The sequence below is a fragment of the Ictidomys tridecemlineatus genome, chromosome 2 (assembly GCF_052094955.1).
Source record: "Ictidomys tridecemlineatus isolate mIctTri1 chromosome 2, mIctTri1.hap1, whole genome shotgun sequence".
NCBI lineage: Eukaryota > Metazoa > Chordata > Mammalia > Rodentia > Sciuridae > Ictidomys > Ictidomys tridecemlineatus.
In genome coordinates, this window is record NC_135478.1 from 69,662,069 (window position 1) to 69,682,545 (window position 20,477).

The 20,477-nt window shown below is 44.4% G+C and overlaps 1 pseudogene; it reads right to left on the reverse strand.

Annotated features, from left to right (window-relative positions):
- Positions 1–549: 549 nt before the first annotated feature.
- Positions 550–5,878, reverse strand: LOC144368170 (endonuclease V-like; annotated as a pseudogene).
- Between the last annotated feature and the right edge of the window lie 14,599 nt (positions 5,879–20,477).

Genomic DNA, 20,477 nt, shown 5'->3' on the forward strand with positions numbered 1-20,477 from the left:
AGCTTCTTTCAGGGAGTAAGAAGTGCCAGAAATAGGGCCTGGAAGCCAGGCTGTTACTGCAGCCTGTGCTACTGCTTACTTACATATTGGGCCTAAATTTCTTCAACTATACAATCCAGTACCTGCCTCGTGGTGAGGCTGCCATCGGACTTTGCTAGCCCATCTATAGTCCTCACAACAGGACTGTGTTGTGACACCTGGGACCAGAATTACTGTACTGCCTCACAGATGAGAAAAAGAGGGCCAGGCTGCATGTGATATAGCTAGTTGTGAAGAGCTACCAGAGGCCATGTCATTTCTGTGAAACCCAAGGCAGGATCCCTTGAATGTAAAGTGGACTATGAGAAGCTGGGATAACCCTGCAAGGAGACAAGTTTTGGGTCAGTTATTTCCAGAGAGTTCCCAAAAAGCCAGGAGTCTGTCTCACTCTCCTCCCCCTTTAGAGACCTCTCCTGTGTTCCTGGCCAGTTCATAGCCACAACACTGCAGCAGAAAGAGGCTGGCCACTAAAAGCAGTAACCTGTGAGCAGCCTGAGCCTCCCCTAGTGCTCACCTCTTCTGCACTTGTGCAGATGGCATGAAGTGACCCAGAGTCCTTCAAATGTGTTCTCAAGAGCAGATGACACTCTGAAGGAGATAGAGCTTGGTAAGATGTGATGGCGATTCTGAGCCAGACTCTGGACACACCTTTCCTGACCAACAGTCTGCAATACCCTCACACCTCAGGCCCAGCTTTCCATATATTAGGAATAACAGCCACTGGTGTGTGGGTGACAGGGATGCCAAGAACCTCAGTGTTGAGGCTCTGAAACAGATGAATAGGGTCCTAGGGTCCTCCCTATATGAGCAGCTCCCCACATGAGTGAAGTCTGAAGACTTCACTCAACTCTCTTTTGAGGACTCCCAGTAGAGCTAGTCTATCATTCCAACTGTGACTCCTGCCATTTATAGAATGTTCAGCAAGGATATCAGAGTGAAAGAGGGCTTATGTGTCACAAGTGGAGACTGGGAAAGACCCTGGTGAGAAGAGATATGGAACAGGGCACAGTCCCAAGTGGGACCTTGGCCTCAAGAAGCCCCCATGATCCTAGCTCAGATGGGTTTAGCTTAGCTTTGGGGCCACATGACTCATAGACAGCAGCAGCTAATCTTCAAATGGCTTCTGCTTCACTGTGGAAGAAGGTGAGATGGGCAGTGAATGTCTGAGAGGCAGCAGCCCAGCATGACAGGAATACTTGCACCTGGCACTGGCAATGTAGCAGTATCTATGACCAGGTGTCCACCAAGCAGTAGGAGGGAGACTCAACTCCAAGACCATCTCTCACATTATCTAGGAGGGCTGAGAGGCCAATAGGCCGAGAAAGAAAATGCGAGGCCTGCAGGACCCATACCCATCCCAGTAGATACAGGGACACGGGCTTCTGGATGCAAGGGGCTTTTCTCTGATTTGTGAGTTTAGGACTTAGTGGGCTCTTCTTCAGCTCAAGGCACATGACCCTGTCTATTTCTAGGTGGACAAAGTACTTTTCATGTGGCTGACACCTCAGCTGCAAGAACAGGGGTCATTCATTGGTAAGCTGAGAAGAGGACAGAGACCTGCCCAGCAGGTCTGGGATAGCAAAATCCAGAGTTCTGGGGTTGAGGGCCTCTGAGCGAATCTCCTGGATTTTTTTCTCATTAGGCCAATGCAAAAGAATGTAAGAGAAAAGGCCTCTTGGGGATGGGGATGTACTCAGGTTAGACAGCCCAGCCTAAGACTTCAGCAACATCCTGGATGGGAGAGAGTGAGGCTTTTGCTGGTGGACATCCACAAGCCCACTCATCCACCACCTCTTTGCAAAGCTGCCCCAGGAACACAGCCATGGTGGTATGCAGGCTGCTGTTGCCACCTAGAGGTCATTCTGCACACCTGCAATCAGGCCCAGGCAGGGCTGAAGCCCACTTTCAAAAGAATGTGCTTGGTGGTTGCCTCCATCCACTCAGTACAGGCAACAGGCCCAGAAGTTGGGAGATCAGAATTAGCAGAAAGAGAGGGGAGGCTTCTGGTCCCTCTGCCCCACCTCGCAGTAGTCTCCAAGGCTGTGCTGAGAAAGGAAGGTACAGACCATATCCCCAACTCCTGCCAAAGGCCCAAGGGCCTGGTAGTACACTGGGAGCTGCTGCCCCAAAAGACAGATCTGAAAGCCCTGAACACTGGCTTCTGAATCCCTGCAGTGAGGTCTGCAGTATGAAAGCTTAAGATACAAACTGGCTCCTGTTTGCTTTATACACTCCCCCACCCACCGTCATCTGGCTGAGCTGCCTAATCAAACTCCTACCTGAGCCAGGGCCTTTGCAAATGCTGTTCCTGAGCCAGATATCTTCTTTATCATGGCTTCCCTTAGATTTTCACCTTATGGCTTCTGTGGAACACTTACTGGCATGTGACTGGCATCCCCTCATCATAACTGAATGTGAAAGTGAGCTGTGGGCATCATGTGCTCAGCTGTAGGCTTAGTTCCTCTCAGCTGAGCCAACTGGCTCATTAGAGTGCTGATCCCCTGACCTCTGAGCACCAGTTTAGGTGTTGAGTACCTGGTATAGCCACACCCTAGAGTTCCTGATGCCATAAGTCTTCCTCAGTGCTCTCCCCCAGTGTTCCTGCATGTGTCCTCAGCTAAGAAATGCTCCTTCTGAGCTCCTGATTGGGGACTAGTGGAGCACCCTGCCATCAGAGATAACATCAAATGATCCTCCAGAAAACTTGGTACCTGGGTGAAGGAGGTTGAAGTACAGGAGAAGCTGAGTGTCGGGCACAGTGGCTTCTGAAGTACAGGCCGGGAATTCTCAGTATAGAATTCCTGAGAACTCTGCATCCTCCTGTCTACCCTCCTGTCTCTAGGGACCATTATGTACATACCAGGTTCCCCAGCAAGGGGCTCATGGGATTGTCCTCAGCCCAGGGCCTTCTTGTCCTCAAACTACTGCTCTGTGACTCCAACTGAGCTGAAAAATGGTGAGAAGTTTAGGAGAAAGTGCTGGACCCCACCTGGTACAAGGGTTCTGGAATCTGGCACCTGCAGCAGCATCAGGTTAAGTGCACAGATGTCTCCAGGCTCATCTTGTGGCCCACAGAGATGTAAAGAAGCTTGGTGCTAAGGCTGTGTCTCTTCACAGCCTATAGCATGAAAGGTAGGTCAGAGAAATATGGGACACATGCCCTTGGGTCCAGGCAAGCCACAGGGGCTAAAGGCTCTGATGAGGTCCTGAGTGTAAGCAGGAAACTCTTGGACTCCTGTCCCTTAGGCTCCTTCCCAGTGCCTGTACCCAGGCACGGTGGGCAAGTGCTGACAGCAGAGGGTCTGAAGTGCATGTGTGCGACTGCATGCACTGCCTCTGACCTCGCAGAGTAGGGTGAAGGTCCAAGCCAGTCACCATTCCCAAGATAGTGCCAGAGCCTCCTGAGAGAAGGAAAGCATCTCCTTCAGTCCACAGAAGCTGAATCTAGAAAATGGGTAGAAAATTTTAAAAGAACTTCTTTCCTTGGTGAAGTGCTGATGTGAGCCTCTTTCTCTTAAAAACCTAGTTACAAGCCAGGAAAGGGAAGGGCTCTATCTTGCATGGATACTGTACCCAAGGAAAGCCATCTGCTGAGACAGCCTTGAGTGTATCTAAGGCCTGACCTTAAAACAGGATTTGAGATGGGCAGAAGCTCATTTTGGAACATAGCACTGGTAAGTAGAGGAGTGGTCTGGGGCACAAGGGGCCACCCTGGCAGCAGGCTATGGCCAGGACTGAGCTTTTACCTTCCTTCTGCTTCCTCTCCTACCAGGAGATTGGGCATGTGTGGGTCACCTCCATACTTTCCTTTGGCAGGGAAAAGGTGAGCCCAGAGTGTATCACATTGGCCTGGGTAGAGTCTGGACCTCTGCACACTCCACTGATGTTGATGGAGTGAGTGCTCCTCACAAGCTCCTGAGCTAGAGGAAAGGACAGATTGGGTCTCAGCTCTTGGAATTTGCTGTCCAATGGAAGAGCCAAAGTGTTAATGTCACCTTCCCAGTTCAGTTTGCAGGGCCAGAGGAGGGAGATGAAGGAGTGAGAAAGAGTGGATGTAGTCACAGTCAGGAGCAGCAGTCCAAAGCATAGGCAGCACCATGAGCAGGGGCTGGAGGCTGAGCTAGGTGAGCACCCAAGGGGGACAGGCAGCTGGGATGGCCTCGGGGTGACTGGAGAACAAAATCTACAGTAACCTATGTGAGTGTGGTAACAGCACAGAGGTGGAGATGGAAGACTAATCATAGCAAAGGGAGAAGTCCAGGAGCCCAAGGGGTTGTAAGCTACAGGCTAGGATGTACTACCCAGGGCCTCATGGATGGAGGCACCAAGAGAACACCAGGTGTGCTTTACTCCAGGCCAGGATTTAGGCACAGAGAGGTATGCAGAAGGTAGCTGACCAATCCTTCCCATCCCCAGGGCCATTCCAGGCACCTTCTGGCTGGGCTCAGGCTGTCCAGCCCTCCTTACCTTTTCATTGTGCAGGGTGCTGTTCTCCAGCCCATCTACATGCAGGAGTTTCTTGGCCACTCCAGCACAGGTCAGCTCTGTGAAGACACCAAGGTAGAAGGCCACTCCAAAGCTTGGCAGTTGGCAGAGGAGGGTGAACTGGTGAAGTGGGGTTGGCCAGCAGTAAGCCATGCAGCCTGCAAATGGGCACAGTATGAGAGATTAACAGAATCTCACCATCTGCAGACCTGCAGAGCACTCAGGGCCCAGACTCCAAGACCCTCTGTGCCCTGACTTCATTGGTGAGGTTGGTACAGAGGAAGCCTTCTTCCTTTACAGGCCTAGTAGCCTAATTAGCATCCTCACAACACTTCACCCTCTTCTTCCTTTCATCTTATGGCAATTTTCTTTTTCCTCTCCCCTTTACTGCTGCCCTCAGGCCTATGTATATGTTCCCATGCCCTGGGTTTCCATGCCCAAAAGCAGCCTGCTGCTCTCAAGACTAGCATCCAGGTCAACATGAGTTTATCCTTTGGCTTTGGGGCCATGGGGTCCAAGGGCAGTGGCCAGGATGATCAACAACCTCAGCACCCTCCTGGACCAAGGTCTATTTATCCACAGTCCTGATTATGCAAAGAGGCCATTCTGTCCACTTCATGGATGGTAGTGAGGGTAGGGCTCTCTGAGTTCAGACCCTGTGACTTTTCTCAGTGGCCAGGTTGGCACTAGATCATGGTCCTGGAGATGGGCCAGTGTAGGGTGCTGTGGAGAAGAGGAGGGTAGGCAGTGAAGGTGGGGTAAAAAGGGGGCTCTTCTCTGGGTGGGGGATCTGTCCTGTGTCTCATGGCCTGATGGTGAAAATGAGTCCAGAATGGAGCCATCAAAGTTCTGCTGGCAGAAGATGCTCTTGCCATGGGGTTGGAAGTGCCCTCTCTGGTCCTTCCCAGCACCCACCCTGACCTCTTTTGGGAGCAAGAGTACCTTGATGGTAGAGCATCAAATTTCCACACACAAGGAGGACCTACAGAGCCACAGGGGAGTCACAGTCAGCTAAGCTGATTCTCACTCCTCAGTATGGGCTGTCCTTGAGGCAGCACTAAAAGGAACTGCCCAGGGGTCCAGGTTTTTAGAAAATTCTCTTCTTTTCTGGCTCTGGGTATTGGTGGCTCACAGGAGCCTCCCCCTGTGACCAGGCTGAAGCAGAGGGGCCACTTTACTGCCCTGAAATGAGGCATCTGCCTGGGGCATGAGGCCTGGCTTCTATAGCCATTGCACCAAATCCACCAGGAAGGACAACTCTTGGAAGGCCATGAGGCTAACCATTCATCTCTCTTCATACACCAACTGCCACCAGGCATGCAGGTCAGCAGGCACCCGAGGCCACCTGCTTCCTGCCTCCATTTTCTCTGCCCTGTTGCTCACTTCCAAAAACAAACCTCCCATCTCTACCCCACCCATGGCCTCCTTCTCTGCCTCACCCATGGGTAGGACATGCAAGGTAAAAGATTTGAAAAAAGTGACAAGATAACCTTCCCCAAAAATGGTGGTGGGGATTGAGTTCAAAGGTGAGTTCTCAGTTCAAAGGTGCCCACCTGGGACCTGGTATGTTTGAGGATCCCCAACTCCATTTCCCAGGAGCTGTTCTAAAGGTGGTGGTTAGCCTCACCCCTGCTTGCCCCTTCCCTCCTGGCCTTCTTGTAAGTCAATGCTGACTTTACCACTTGCAATGGCTGCTGGAGGCTCAAAGACAAGGCACTGGAAGGCACTAGCATGAAGGCAGCATCATGTGGACACTGGGAGAGATGAGAAACGCTGGGTCTCCTGGAGGCTGTGACAATGAGGTTACCACACTGACTTTATGAAAAGACCTCTAATAATCTAATAAGTTGGGCATGCCTTCAGAGCTAGGAAGTCTGAGAGAATAGGGGTTTGCAGGGACAAGATAGCGTAGAGACACAGAGGGAGGAGGGGAGTGCACCCTGGTGTGCAGCTGCAAGGACAGAAGATGAACTGACTCTGAAGACTTTTCCCTTGATGTTAGGAGGTGTGGGTGTGGAGGACAGAGGGCTCAGATGGACCGGGCATTCTGGAATGACTGGGAACAACCCAGAAAGCTTTTAAAGTTCAGCTCCTTTTCTTAGGCTTCTCTGGCAAACAGACTGTTTCAAACCCCAAAGACCCTACCCTACAGTGGAAGAGGGTGGCTGGTTATAACCTGGTAGAGCATATAGGTCAACCTCTGCTCTAGAGCAGATAGGTAAACCTCTGCCTACAGCACATGAGTGTGGGGCTCTTCACTCTCTTTTCATTTGTCTCCCTGGCCTGAGCTACTTTGTAGCTTGGTCTGTTCATTTTCCCCAGGGGGCACAGTGACATCTGTAATAGGCTCATCTTATGTCATAGGCCTCAGAAATGAGAGGGGGCTTTCCTTTCTTGCTCTCTGGTTTTTGGAGCTTGTGTGGAGAAATTCTAATTAAGCCAACCTGAGAGGACTGTGGGTGTAGGGAATAGGGTGTGGGAAAGATAGTAGTGGTGGGAGCCCAGCCTACAGGGTCATATCAAACAGGGGACACATCACAAAGGGCTGCAAGCCACTGTCAATAAGTGTTTACTTGATTTACCTTGAGGTTATAGGAAGGACACTGAAGTCCAGTTAAGAGGACTTATGGTGACATGATTCCACTTTTTTTAAAGGAAATTACTCCTAGCCTTGTGTATCAAGGAGTAAGATTTGGGGTGGGGAGCCCATGGCCATTTGCCTTAGTAACCTACAGAGGCAGAGATGGCAGAACAGACAGGGAAGAGGGTAAGGGGAGGCAGACAAGAGGGCAGATTCCAGCAAGATTTAAAAAGCTGAAACTATGAAGATGACATCAGACAAGATGTGAGAGGAAGGGAGGAATCCAAGAAGAGACTGAGATTTGCAGCTTGGGCAGGTCTGAGTGTGTGCTGCCTGTCACTGAGGTGAGCACCCAAAGCTGACAACCATACTTGGAGGTAAAGACCATGAGTTGGTCATTAGCAGTCACAGAATTCCCTTAATCTTTTATCTTTTCATTTTTTCCCTTTCAAACACTTCTCACCTGTTAATGAAATTCTATGAAAGGTGAGCTGCAGATGTGGCTTAGTAGTAGAGTACTTGCCTGGCAATATGCCAGGTCCTGAGTTTGGACCCCAGTATCAAAAAGGAGAAAAGGAAACAAAGAAACCTATATACCATTAAGCTCTGAGAGAGCTCTGCATTTTATTAATATTGGCTTTAGGTCTTATTTTATTTATTTACTTATTTACTGCTGTGTTGTCTAAGCTCTCACACTCCTGGACTCAAGCCATCTTCCTGCCTCAGTCTCCTGAGGAGCTGGGACTGTAGGTGTGTACTTCCACCCATGGTTAGATCATATTTTAAAGCAACAGCACATATAAATCCATCTGTTGCAACACAGGCTGCCCTTTCTGGTCAAGTTCCCCCTTGGCTCCCAGGTAATCACATTCCTAAGCTTCTCTGAGGTTTTCTGTGCCTGTGTAAACATCCTGCAGATCACTGGCATTAACCACTGTATGGCAGCACCCATGAAAATTCAGATACCTGTTTCCAATAAGGGGTACTTAATGTGTATTTGGGTTTTCACAATTCTGAAAGTGATTTTCAGTGCTGTACTAATACTCTAGCATATGTTTGCTTCAGTAAAAACAGGAATTTGGGCTGGGGAATGCTGGTATGAATAAAGCTCTGAGTTCCACCTGAGCACCACAAAATAAATCAAAGTGTCTCCAGGACTTTCATTTAGAAATGCACATCTCCAGCAATGCAGGACAGTGAATTTAATGATTTAATGGCTGTTTCTGAGAGTTTGTGGTCAGGTATAATATTGAAGCCAGAATTAGACACTCAGATAGGCAAGGGTCAATCCAGAGAATGGAAGGATTGAAATGTTAATTCCTTCAGAACACTTCCTCCACCCTTATCAACATAACCCGCCCTGTTCCAACCTGTTTCTAAGGTAACCCGTCCCAGGGATATATAGGGAGATTTAATAAGCCCTCTTCCTGCCTAAATCACTCTGCTTTGGCTCCTCCAGCCCATCTGCATCTCACCTTTTGGCCATCCATCTCCTGAGCCTTGTCACTTACACAGGAAGGAGAGAGATAAGGGAGAAGAGATCTGGAGAACAAAGAAAGCCTAGGACATATAAAAAGGCAGAACACCCTCACTTCTTGGGATACCAGGATACTGGCTATGGCCCCCTTTGTCCCTCCTGGGAGAAGTCTATGTTATCCCTTTTTAAATAAACCCTGCTTTGTACACTTGCCTCTGCATGTTTCTCTAATGTTCAAACTTCAACATTTGAGGAAGCAGAACTTGTCACTGGTAACCTGTGGTATCAATGTTAGTACAGATGTTCCTATAGGAAGTAGTCCACTGGGCATTATACAAGTAAAGACTGATCCCTATTTCTACTTTGCTGAGGTTATATTTTTTCTAAATTATACATTTTGTCAAATGTTCTCTATACCTATTGGAATTATCACTTATTGTTTAGCTTATATAACTGATGATATTTATAGATATTTTTGAGCTATCCTTGAATTCCCAGAATTTATCATATTTGGAAATGATGTGTGTTAATTATCCTGATAAATTTGATTTGTTAATTAACAAACAAACTCAGCAATGGGCAAAAGACTTAGCCATTTCTTCAAAGATACATAAATACCCAAAAAGCACAAGAAAAGGTGCTCAACAAAACTAACTATTATGGCAATGCATACTCTGAGGACCAGGTTAGAAGCTCAGTGGTAGATCACTTGCCTAGCATGTGTGAAGCACTGGGTTCTATCCTCAACACCACATTAAAATTAAGAAATAAATAAAAGTATTCTAAAAAATTGAAATGTTCATTATTTAAAAAAACCCAACAAAACAAAACAAAATTCTGAACCAGGCAAGGTGGCACATACCCAGCAACAAAGAAGGCTGAGGCAGGAGAATCATGTGTTCAAGGCCAGTCTCAGCAACTTAGCCAAATCCTGACTCAAAATTTTAAAAGGGGCTGAAATGTAGCTCAGTGGTGGAGCACCCCTGCATTCAATCTCCAGCACCTACCCCCCAAAAAGAGAGAGAGAAAAATTTAATAAATTGATACAGTGAGTCATCTTCTAGGTATATATCCAAAAGAATTAAAGCAGATCTCAAATGTTGATGAACACCAAAGTTCACAGCAATCATAACAGCCAGAAGATGCAGAAGGTGGAAGCAGCCTGAGTGTCTATTAACATATGAGTGGACAGTCTCAGTATCCACCCATATAGTAGCATTCATTATCTAGCTATAAGAAAGTTGAATGCTGATACATTTCACCATATAGATGAACCTTGAAAACATCATGCTAGGTGACACAAGCCAGACAAATGCTGAGCTATTCTATTTATGTGAGGTATCTGAGGCAGTCAGAGTGACAGAAAGTAGAGCAGGAATCTCCAGGGGCTGGGGTGGGGCAGGGGAGTCCTTGTTGGGTGGGGAAGGTGAGGACACTCTGGAGCAGGATCTGGTGGCTGTGTAACACCTCTATGCTTGAAACCACTGACAATACATTTAAAAGTGGTTACACGGTGCATTTGGTGTAATGGGTATTTTAGCACATTTTTTTAAAAAAAGCAGCAGGGGCCCAGTGGTGGGGTGATAGTTAGGAACATTAGGGATAGGACAGAAGGGAAAGCCAGTTCCCAGTTACCTGTAGAAAATATGCATGAGTCACAAGAATTGGTCTCCCTAGCATCTTTCTCTGCAGCTGGCCTACTGCCTAACAGCTACCTCTGTGTACAATGTCTAACCCTCCTGTCAGAGCTGACAAGAAGACTTGAATACCGATCACATGCTGGCTATTGTCAGCTTTTACCAATACCCAGGGTGTATAGGCTAACTGTAGGGGGCAGCTCTGAAGTGGCCATCTGCAGGAGGTTTGACTGGAGTTCTCAGGCATCCCTCAGCTTCCAGCCAGAGAAGAGAAACTTGTAGCAAAGATCAATGCACGACAGCACCCTTCCCAGGCATCAGGTAGCCAATGAATGGCCCTGGAGCTTCTCTATAGCTGGAGGAGACACACAGAGCAGAGGCCAGTGTACAGCACAGACTTTAAGTTTGTAAACTAACTGGGTACCATCTGTGGTTGAGATTATTTGCACAGGGATCTGACTAGAAGAAAGTGATCCAGAAACCCATGAAGTTTTTGAAGTCATTTCATTGGGGAAAAAAGTCTCCCACCATCTATAAACATCCACATGCTGGCTCTCAGGATCAGAAGACCCATCTGTCAGCTAGCAGGCTACCTGACCACCGGAGACCACACTGGACCTGGATAAGTGGCCAGTACATCCCCAGAGGTCTGAAAGTGCTGCATGGGACAGTAAAACTTGGAGAGAACTGTGTCCAGGCCATGTGGGAAGGTAGTCAAGGATGCCTCTGGGACAGGAGTCCCTTGTGTTTCTCCTTTGCCAGCAGAGTAATAAAACTTGTTTTTCCTTTTTCTCAAGGGAAAAATAAAACCGTCTATGATTAATGGTACATAAGCACACTCTGCAAACAGTTTCTCGCTGCCTTTCAACTAGATGAGGCCAAGGTACTTAGTTTAGAGCCATGAAATATGAGCTGGTGTGTGTGTGTGTGTGTGTGTGTGTCTGTGTGTCTGTGTGTCTGTGTGTGTGTGTATGTGCATGCATGCAAAAGTGTGCTCACTGGGCTGTGTTTAAAAGGCACTGTGTGCAGGAGCTGAGGTAAGCTTCAGTGGCAGGAAGCCAACCTAGCATACATCAAGCCCTTGGTTCCATCCCTGGCATTGCCACTCCCTTCTTTTTCTCTCCAGTATATGACAGCAAGAACAGGCTTCAAAGACCAGCAGCTGGAAGTTGGATGTAAAGGAGGACAGAGGGTCAAATGGGAAGCAATATGGGCACCTGGCTCCTTGGAGCTGTGAGCAAGCCCTGGCCTACACAGGCTGTCCTGCACAAGGCCTCTGACATTTTGGTCAAGTTTTTATGCCCATCTCTTTCTGTGTACCTGCCTGCATTTCAAAGGCTACATACCTGTCTATAATTGCCTTTCTCAGACACTTGGACAGTGGACACTTTGGAGGGCAATGGGATGAGATCATGAAACAATTACCCTAGCCCAGGCCACGGGGTAAAAGAGGTGGGAACCTTGTTGTGCTGAGTGACCATTGTTACTGGATAGCCTGGCTACAGAGATGGTGGCTTTCTCTGAGGGGCACAGGTTATGCTATCATTGGCTTTATCTGGTGTTGGGAGCAGAGGCTCAGTGGTTTCCTGTTTCCATGGTCCCATGGATAGCATATATTTTGATGTCCCAGCTCCAGTGGCACTCTCTTGCACCACTGTCATCCTGCCGAGTATGATGGTGACTTTGGCCCCAAGGGCTAGGCTACTGGCTTGCTCTAGGTCATCCTGTAGGTGGGTGGAGCCTAATCCTTCAGCTCTTGCAAAGCATCTGCAAGCAAGTTCCTGAAGAAATCCCTTTCTGTACAGTCATTCCTGTCCCTAAGTAATATGCCCTGACTCAGCTATCAGGGAGGGCAAATTCTTGAACTGAGCTTATCTATGCAATGGCCAGCTGATGAGCCACATTCCCCCATGGGACTGGATGAGGGCCCAGCACTAACCTGCAGGTGAGGGCATAGTGGACTCCCAAACTCTGCATTCCACCAAGAGAAGTGCCCAGTGCTCACATTGTCTAGTGAAAGATGTACTTGTGTCACCAGCTGACACAGCTCAGGAATCTGGCTCTCGGTCCCCAGAAGCATGTGCTACACAAAGAGTGCAATGGAGAAAACCTGATTCCACTGGGTTCTTTCAAGAGAGGGTGTTATACACTCAGCTCCAAAAAAGGACTCTGAGGCAGGAGGAGGGGATGAGAAGGCAGGTGTGAGGCAACACTGAAGGATGAACTGACAGGAAAAGTTATCCACCAGCCCTGTCCTCAGCACTCCCACAGCTCTCCATGCAGGCAGGACTTGGGGTCTCACTTTGCTACCTCAGCATATGAGGTACTGCCACTGTGCCCACTGTCTCATAATCCTGCACACGGTGAGTCCCTCTTGATCCTCATGGCCCAGCACAGGTTGGGACCCTCCCCAACCATGAAGGCCTGCCCCTCTGCTTGCCCTATCTGCCTCTGTCTGTTCTCATGGCTCCCTGCCACCAAAGTGGTTCTCAAAGTGCAGCTTAAAAACCTGCCTGACTTTCTGTGGCCCTGGGGCACCATGGCCTTCCTGAATGTGTTTTTTCTGTTTCTCCAGCACTAACGAGATGCCTGGCACTTGACATGGTTCATCAACGTAAGAGTGAGTGCACAAAAAGCCCCTCCCATGGCAAGAGCACCTGCTTACCCTCCTGCCAACTGTACCAGGACCTGGATTCCACTGATGGGCACAGGCCAAGCATGCCAGGGTGAGCCGGGCTCCAGGTCTCACCTGACCTCTTCAGTGACAGCTCTGGCTGTGCTCCTGCTGTCTTGAAAGTACCAATCTGGGCAGACAAGCTCCAGTGGTATAAACAGCTTCTTTCCCAGATGCATCCAGGCCTGGGAACTTGGCTTTAGGGTGTGTCTTGTCAGAATTTCAGCACAAGTCATTGCAGCAAACACATCTAGTGTCTGAGAAGATCAGAGCAACCATGTGACCCCACAGGGTCCCTGCTTCTCCACCCACCTGCTTCATTGGCTGTAGTTCCCATAGGCCAGAGCTTCTGGCAGGAGCAGTGTGTCCTTGCATTCTAGGTTTTTAACCTGCTCTTTTGGGTCTTGGGAAACAGGAAGCACTAGCCAGCTGTTCCCAAAATCTCTCAGATATGCCCCTGAAGGGTCTTTTCTTGTGCTCCTGTGGACAGACCAGGGACTGGGCCTCCCTCCCAACTCACTGCCAACTGTGTTATGCTTTTGTGCAGCTTCAGTGAGGCTCTGCAGAACCTGCAGGTGGATGGTCACAATTCTGGAGAATTTGTGCAGCCAGGTCCTGAAATGCAGATAGGCAAGGTGCACCCACAGCAAGCAGAGCCCATCCTTGGGCCTCCCTGAGGCTGCTCATAGCTCACAGATACAGGACCATAGGACCATCTGCAGAAATTGAGGTTTTAAAAATTTTTCAATATGTATTTTTAAATCATAAAGATATGTTTTCCTATGGGAAATCAAAACTATTCAAAAATCATGAGAAAGAAAATTACAAGCCAGACTTCCTATCTGCTGACTTGCTTTTCAGTACAGCCTCTAGCCATTTTCCCAGCTGTGTCTTTCCTCAGAATCATCCTCAAATCAGAATCACTCTGTTCCTGGTTTTTTTCCGCTCAGGATTAGATTATAAGAGTACTTCTATCACTTATTTTCTGTGAAAATATTGTTTTCAATGGTTGCAATAAAAATTATAGCTAGTTCTCCAAGAGGTATATCAGTAATTTCACCAGGAGATAGAATAGCACAGTTATTAATAATACCCAGCCTGCATGATAAATTTTCCAGTCATACTGTAGAAAGAGATTCCAGGGTATTAGACTCCATAGGTGTAGATTGGGCTATGCTGTCTTTAAATTTAGATTCTTGCCCAAAAAGTAAATACTTAAGGATGTGAATTTAATGGGGTACTGGACACAGGTGCAGACCTTAACATCATATGTCGTCAAGAGTGGCCAAAACATTGGCCATTACAACAGGCCACTCAAATGCTTCGAGGCCTAGGAGTGGCAACTAATCCCCATAGAAGTGCAATGGTATTAGATTGGAAGAATCCTGAAGGATGTGAAGGAACTATACAGCCATATGCATTGGATCATCTTCCTATAAATTTATGGGGACGAGATGTCCTAGATCAATTAGGTTTGATATTAACAAATAACATCAATCCAAATGTGCCCACTATTAGGGCTAGACAAGGTTTTAGGAAAGAAAAATGATTAGGAGAACAAGAAAAAGATATAGCAGCACAAATTAAAATAGATCAAGGAATAAACAGACAAGGATTGGGTTTTCAGAAGGGGTCACTGGGACAATAAAAATTACTTGGAAATTAGAAAGACTAGTATGGGTTCCTCAGTGGCCCCTGACTAAAGAAAGATACAAGTAGCCTATGACCTGGTCAAACAACAATTAGTGAAGGGACATATACAACCTTCTGTATCTCCCCATAATACTCCCATTTTTGTCATTAAAAAGAAATTTGGTAAATGGAGATTATTGCAAGATTTAAGAGCCATTAATAATGAGATGGTTATTATGGTACCTGCTCAGTTGGGGATTCCCCAATTGTCTGCTTTGCCAAAAACCTGGTATGTTTTAGCTATACATATTAAAGATTGTTTTTTTTTCAATTCCAATTCATCCTGAGGATAGTCCACGTTTTGCATTTACTATCCCTGCACTGAATCATGAAGGTCCCGATTAGAGATATTAATGGAAAGTACTCCCTCAAGGGATGGCTAACAGTCCAACTATGTGTCAAATTTATGTTAAAAAAAAAGCAATCCAGCCACTTAGAAATCAAAATTCTGAACTACAAATATTTCACTATATGGATGATGTATTGTTAGCACACAAATATAAAAACACATTGCTAGAATGTTATGCCACACTTACGGGCCACCAAATGCTGCAATCCGGCTGGGCACGAGCCGCCACAAAGCCTTGTAAGTTCAAACAGCAACTACTTTATTTTAACTCTCACCAGCACTGCTTGCATGCTTTTCCGCCAACGCCACCCATGCGGCCCTTCCAGAAACCCCCCACACCGGAAATCCCTCCTCTGGCACTTCCCCAAACAATGGAAACTCTCTGGGAATCCCCATGAGAACTCCAAAGTAGTGGGCATCCAAGGCAGCAAGAGCCACCCCATTGCCCAAAGGTCAAATATACAATACACTCAATCCAGCATCACAGCAATTATATATAGCTTAACTCAAATCATTATCTCAATGGTTCGCTGGTGTCACCTTTCAAACATTCCCTCTGGCAAATGCCGGGTGTCATTCTGAATGGCCTTGGCTCTCAACAGTTTATAGAATAGCGAAAGTATGCAACCACCCAACCTGTATGACAACAAATGAATGCATAAAAAATAGGGTATAGTTTTTAATTTATCAGATGACTTATCATCAAATATTACATATACATACCATATCCAAAAATGCTGGAAGAATATTTTTTTCAGCAATTGTGTGATCCATTTTCTCTTTTGACACATTATATGTAACTAAATATAATGAGATTAAGTCTTTCTCAGCAGCAGTAGGGCAATAAAAAATTGTGTTGATAACTTTATGTCTTTTTTCTTTCTTTGAAAAATATTCAAGAGGCTTATCAATAAAAGATCAGCAAGTTGAGTTTCCAAATATCTCTTATATTTAAAAGTTTTAAGCTTTCATTTGCAGAAAAATAATTACAAATAATACACTGAGGCCTATCATTTTCAAAAGTATTTTGCATTTGATAAAACTATATATATATATATATATATATATATATATATATATATATATATATATATATATATATATATATTCTTTTTTGAAAGTTTTTAATTGATTTTTTAAAATAAATGACAGTATAATGCATTACAATTCTTATTACACATATACAGTGCCATAGTCCAGCAAGAGGTGACAAACAACTTGAAGTTTGAAGCAGGAACTACTTTATTTTGAGTGAACTCAGCAGGAACTGAGTGGGAAATCAAAGTAGTGGGCACCCAAGGTAGCAGGAGCCGCCTCTCTGCCAGACAGCAGAGGTATACATGCTTAACTAATTACACACAGCTTAACTTAATTAACATCATCTAGATACAGCAGTCAGCCAATAAGGAATCTTTATCATCATAATGGCTCTCTGGTGTTGCTTCACAAACCCACTCCTCCTGGCAAACTGCCAGGAGCCATTTTGACTTGATTCGTGGCCCTCAACAATACAGCACAATTTTTCATATCTCTAGTTGTATATAAAGTATGTTCACACCAATTCATGTCTTCACACATGTACTTTGGATAATGATGTCCATCACATTTCACCACCCTTGCTAACCCCCTTTCCCCTCCCTTGCCCTCCCACCTCTCGGCTCTATGTAAAGTTCCTCTATTCCTCCCATGCTCCCTCTCTCTACACCACTATAAATCAGTCTCCTAATATCAGAAAAAAAAAACATTTGGCATTTGTTTTTGGCGGGTTGAATATCTTCTCTTAGCATTATCTTCTCCAAAGGATAAAATCATATTTAAGTAATCTTCATTATAACCTCTTGTAATTATTTTTTTTTTTTGAAATGTGGCTCAAATGAAAAAGTTGAATTTGGAAGATCATAGTCAATATTTTTTACAATGGCCTCAATTTTCACACTTCCAGTTGCAGAACATACTTTCTGACATTTCATTTCATTATTCCTCTTTCTTCTAATAAAGAAATGATCCATTTTAACAATAATTTATTCAAGTTTGATTAAAATGTTATAACTGCTAGTAATTCAAAAATAAATAAAAGGAAAAAATATATAGCCTATATATTTATAACATCTTTACAAATATGTACTGAAAGTCTGCAAATTAATCTCAGATTTCACATCCAGTTGCAAGTCATGGTAATGTAAAGCCAGACTGCACATTAACCTTGTTGTCATGGACACCAAGTGACACCCATTACCAAATTACTGAAAGCCATTCCTTAGTCAATATATACTCTATTTATCATATTCCTTCTATCAATATTTTTCTCATATATTAAATTGGATCTCAATATTCCTAAAGATGTGCATTATTTAAGCAAAAAATCTATACAAAGCAGTCTGGGACTTTATATTTTATTGTCTTTTAAAAACATTCTTACAGTTACTCACAGAATTGATTTCATGACTCTAACAGGTCACTGTGAAAAACATTGATAAAAAGACATTTTTGTGATTTCTTCTGTGTTGGTGGCTTGAGTATTTGCTTGATAATGAAAGAAACTGATATGCTAGATATTGTTGGCTTTTACAGGAACTTCTTGAAGTGGTAGGAATATATCTTTGATTTTCATTCCTGCTACTTTTGAAAGAAATAATTCTTGAGAATGCCAGTTATAGTCAGATCTAGTGAGGTTCCAATAAGTTTTTCCATGGCTATCTTTACTATGAGTTTGGAGCTGATGATAGTGTTCTATGAAGCTTTTCTGAAATATATTCTTTACCTCCAGCCACCAGAATCAGGGCTGGCCCAGTGTCACAGGCTTCACATTTCACCCATGCAGTGGCAGCTTAGTGTATCTCCTATTCATTATCATTTGTATTCTTAATTACGGACATTCCAATTGGTGTGAGATGAAATCTGAGTGTAGTTTTGGTTTGCATTTCCTTAATTGCTAATTATGTTGAATATTTTCAGTTATTTCTTGGCAATTTCTATTTCTTCTTTTGAGAAGTATCTGTTTAATTCATTCCATTATTTATTAACTGGGTAATTTGGTTTTCTATTGTTAAGTTTGTTGAACTTTGCATATATTCTAGACATTAATCCTGCGTCAGAAGAGTAGTTAGTAAAGATTTTATCCCATTCTGTGGGTTCTCTCTTCACATTTATAATTGCTCCCTTAATTTGATGTCATCTCCCTTATTAACCCTTAGCAGCATTTCTTGGGCTTTAAGGGTTCTATTGAGAAATTCAATGCCTGTGCCTAAAAGCTGGAGTCTGGACCCTACACTTTCTTCTAGAAGTTGCATAGACTCTGGTCAAAGTTTGAAGTCATTGATCCAGACTAAGTTGATTTCAGGGTCAGAGATAAGGGTCTCATTTTATTCTTTTACATACAAACAGTTGTCCCAGCAGCATTTGTAAAAAAGGTTGTATATCTTAAATGTATGTTTTTGGCACCTTTAATAAGGATCCGATGACTGTATCTGTGTGGTTTTGTCTCTTTTCTGTTTTATACCATTGTTCTGTGTATCTGTTTTTAGGCCAGTACCAATGCCTGTTTCACTCATGTTCTGCTAGGTACACCCTGGATCACATGGTAGGTGATTGCTGGGGCAATATGTCAATGCTTGCTGTGATATCCATGCTCCCGCAGCAGCACCTATAGTGTGGCTGCTTCAAGATGTCTCCTGCATTGGTTCAAAATGGGCAGTTGAGAGAAACAGAGCCCTTTTTAAAACACCAATTCAGGTTGCAGCCTCTGGATCAGCTAAGTTCAGGCTGCTTTTCTGATCTCAGGTTCTTTTCCATATCAAATCTATCCACAGTTTTCCCTCCCTCTATGGTGATCCAGTACTTTTACCACTGCCACCATTGAGGATGTAGCTCAATGGTGAACCATAAATGGATCAATCCCTCATGCAATATGTACATTTATATTTTTGCTTATACATAAATTTATACCATAGTTTTAAGAAATCCCTCAAAATTTACCATCTAGGAAAAAACTCAGACATATACAAGACAACTCAACCAGGCAAATGATCCTAAAAGATAAAAAAAAAAAATTGAAGGAGATCTTGTAAGAATAACAAGGAGAGATTGCTTTTAAGGGCTCACAGAAGGCCTTTTTAAAATAATTTGTTCTTCTTTACTATACATCACAGTAGAATGTATTATGACATATTACACAAACACATAGCATCACTTCCCATTCACGTGGTTGTACATGATGTGGAGTTACACTGGTTGTCTATTCATATGTGAACATAGGAATGTGATGTCCAAGTCATTCTATTGTCTTTCCCATTCTTATCCCTGCTCACTTCCCTTCATTCCTTTGTGGAATCCAAAGTATTTCTATTTTTCCCTCCCCTTTCATTATGTATTAGCATCTGCCTATCAGAGAGAACACTTGGCCTTTGCCTTTTGGGATTGGCTTATTTCATCTGCACAACAGTCTCCAATTTCATTCTTTTACTGGAAAATATCACAATTTCATTCTTCTTTATACTTGAGTAACATTGCATTGTGTATAAATACCACAATTTCAAAACACATCTTAAAATACTATTTCCTATGGAATTTGCCCCACGGTTAAGAAATTAAAGAGCTGGAAGACAAGTTTGGAGAAGAAGAAGAAATGACTGGAGCCAAGCTAGGGTAAAATGAGTACACTCTTACCAAAGCAGGAGCCACAGACAATATATATTTGTGGAAAAGTCATATCCTAAGAATTCACAAGTGAGAACTCCCAATGAGATGTTAGAATTTTCATAGCTTTAGCAGTGAAAGCAGTAGACTTGATGAGCAGGAAGACAAACAGAAACATTGAGACAAAGCCATAATGTAAAATAGAGAAAGAGAGGGAGGATGAAACAAAGTACCAAGAATACAAGTATCCCCAGCTCAAAACCTAGGACAACTAACTCTAGTGCACTGGGGAAGAAATATCACAGGACACTGACATCAGAGGGTGAACATTGTAGGCCATTGAGAAGTATCTGTTTTTACTTTCTAAATTGAACATTATCAGTACCAAAAGATTACATAGTAAATCTAATCAACATACAAATATCCTGTACCTATATATAGCAAATAATTATTCATCACTTAGGATATCATGTACAATAACTTCTTCTTACTTCTTATTACCATTTCCTCACTATTTAAGTAGATGGTTTTTGGTCTAACAGTAGCCAGATCTAGGGCATACCTATCAACATGGTGGGGATGGAGCTTCTCCTCCTTCTGTAATGGGCTCCTCATAATGCCCCAGGAGAGGCAGCAGAGCTCTGAATCCATCCCTTACTCTCAATGTGGAGGTCCCTAGTAATTTCAGAGTAGGGTAAAAATAGCAGGAAAATGTTCTACTCACTGAAACAGAAATGTTAATTTATATTAAAAATAATCTCCCTAACTTGCATTAAAACTAATATTTAGAAATAATACAATGCAAATAATGCAACCAGTTAATGAACTACTCAGGGGCACTCGAACACTGAGCCACATCCCCACCCCTATCTTATATTTTTATTTAGAGACAGAAATACTTAGTGTCT